This window comes from Lolium rigidum, chromosome 3 (genome assembly GCF_022539505.1).
Source record: "Lolium rigidum isolate FL_2022 chromosome 3, APGP_CSIRO_Lrig_0.1, whole genome shotgun sequence".
In the NCBI taxonomy this organism is placed as follows: Eukaryota; Viridiplantae; Streptophyta; class Magnoliopsida; order Poales; family Poaceae; genus Lolium; species Lolium rigidum.
This window is the reverse complement of record NC_061510.1, coordinates 294,496,742-294,499,687: the sequence shown is the minus strand read 5'-3', so window position 1 is coordinate 294,499,687 and position 2,946 is coordinate 294,496,742.

Below are 2,946 nucleotides of genomic sequence, written 5' to 3'. Positions count from 1 at the left end.
GAACACATAAGCAAGCATCATGGCAATTGCACACTCAAATTAATTAATAAGGTGATCTATATGCATAAACCTATATGATGAGAAAAAGTTTTTGTTAACCCTAATTTTTGGGTTCTTTGAATTTCTCTCTTGTTCCTTTTATTGAAATTTGGGATGTTACAAACCCTTCCCCCTTAAAAAAGATCTCGTCCCGAGATCGAGAGAAAACTAGGTACTAAAGAGATCGGGGTATTCTTTCTTCATGTCTTCTTCGCGTTCCCAAGTGGCTTCGTCTTCAGTGTGATTGCTCCATCGAATCTTCAAGAACTTGATACTCCTGGTGCGGGTGGTTCGCGTATGCTTCCTCCGGGATGCGAATAGGTACTTCGCGGTATGTCAAGTCTGTGTTGATATCCACCGAACGATGATCTGTATTCTTGAATACTTCAGTCTTCTCCGGTACTTCAAGGCACTTCCGGAGCAGTGAGATGTGAAACACATTGTGCACAGCTGCCATTTCTTCAGGTAGTTCCAGTTGATAAGACACCTCGCCTCGGCGGCTCAGAACTTTGAAGGGTCCGACATATCGGGGTGCGAGTTTTCCTTTCAGCTGGAATCTCTGCATTCCTTTGAGGGGTGACACCTTGAGGTAGACAAAATCTCCAATTTCAAAGGTCATCTCTCGGCGTCTTTTGTCAGCGTAGCTCTTCTGTCGGGATTGTGCAGTCTTGAGGTACTCGCGGATCTTGTGCACCTTCTCTTCGGCTTCTCGAAGAACATCTGGTCCAAAGACTTGGCTTTCTCCGACTTCTGACCAGTTCAGAGGGGTACGGCATTTCCTTCCGTACAGGGCTTCAAAGGGGGCCATTTGTAGGCTGGCTTGTTCATTTGCTATCATGGAGTTTAACTGACAAGGCAGTCTACTCAGGGCATCTGCTACTACATTGGCCTTGCCGGGGTGATAGTGGATCTCCATATCATAATCCTTGATTAACTCTAACCATCTGCGTTGCCTCATGTTCAGCTCTTTCTGGGTGAAGATATACTTCAGGCTCTTGTGATCCGAATAGATCTCGCATCGATTACCCATGAGGTAATGACGCCAAACCTTCAGGGCTAACACTACGGCTGCGAGTTCGAGGTCATGGGTTGGGTAGTTCTGCTCATGCTTGTTTCGAGTTGCCGGGACAGGTATGATATCACCTTGCCTCCTTGCATCAACACACATCCAAGACCAATCTTGGACGCATCACAGTAGACATCAAATGGCTTGGTGATATCCGGCATGATCAGTATTGGGGCTGTGGTCAATCTGTTCTTGAGCTGTTGGAAACTTTCTTCACATTTGGCAGTCCATTCAAACTTCTTGTCCTTCTTCAGCAGTTGAGTCATGGGTCGGGCTATGCTGGAAAATCCTTCAACGAATCGGCGGTAATATCCCGCTAATCCGAGAAATGCGCGGACCTCGGTCTGAGTGGTTGGGGCTTTCCATTCTGTGACAGTCTTGATCTTGGCGGGATCTACAGCAATTCCTCCTGCGGACAATATATGTCCCGAGGAATCCTACCTCCTTCAACCAAAACTCACACTTACTGAACTTGGCATATAACTTGTGCTGCCTCAGGGTTTCTAGGATTATTTCCAAGTGTTGTTCATGTTCCTCTTCGGTTTTGGAGTAGATAAGAATGTCATCGATGAAAACAACGACAAACTTATCCAAAAAGTTCATGAAGACCTTGTTCATGAGGTTCATGAAATAGGCGGGGGCATTGGTTAATCCAAATGACATGACATTATACTCATACAGTCCATATCTGGTGGTGAAAGCAGTCTTTGGGATATCCGTTGCACGGATCTTCAGTTGATGGTAGCCAGTCCTAAGGTCAATCTTGGAGAATACGGTGGCACCGGCTAGCTGGTCAAACAGATCTTCTATCTTTGGCAAGGGGTATTTGTTTTTGATGGTGACATCGTTAAGTTTACGATAATCCATACATAACCGATTGGCACCATCTTTCTTATCCACAAATAAAACTGGTGATCTCCAAGGTGACGAACTTGGTCGAATCAGACCTTTATGCAACATATCATCCGAGTTGCTTCTTCAGCTCTCTCAATTCTGCCGGGTTCATGCTATAGGCTCTTCGGGCTATAGGTCCTGTTCCAGGAATTAACTCGATGATAAACTCGATATCCCGATCCGGGGGCATACCGGGTAGATCATCCGGAAACACATCAGCGTATCGACAAACGACCCTGATCTGATCCAGAGTTGGTTTGGCTACTCCTTGGTTGCAAGTGAAATTTCGGGGAGTTTTTCAGACACATGTTCTATTGTTATTCCGGTGCTACTAGTCATGGTGATGGCCTTCTTGGCGCAGTCTATCAATCCATGATGTTTCGCCATCCAATCCATTCCTAGTACTACTTCCAGTCCTTTTGTTCCCAGAACAATTAAGTTTGCAAAAAACATTATTTCTTGAATTCGGATGGGTACTTCTTTGCAAAATTTTCTAGCTTTAGTTGTTGATCCAGGTATTTGAACTATCATGACATGTTTCAAGCTGATTGGTTGAATCTTACTAGTGCTCACAAAATCTTCAGTAACAAATGAATGTGATGCTCCGGAATCAAACAACACTCTTGTTGGTACGGAGTTAACAGAAAACATACCCAGCACCACATCTGGGGCTTCCTGGGCTTCTTCGGCGTTCATGTGGTAGAGGCGACCTCCGCGGTTGTGCGGGTTGTTGGGGGCGAACTTCTTGCCGGTGGAGACACGGCGTTGCTGCTGAGCAGGTGCAGCGGTGTTGCCGGCGAGCTTGGCCAGCCTTTTGGGGCACTCATTGGAAAAGTGTCCCACCACTCCACATTCATAGCAGGTGATTGTGGACTTGTCTTTTGCTCCAACCGGAATAGCATTGCTTCCGGTCCTTGGTGCAGGGTTGGTGTTGGTGTTGTTGGTGT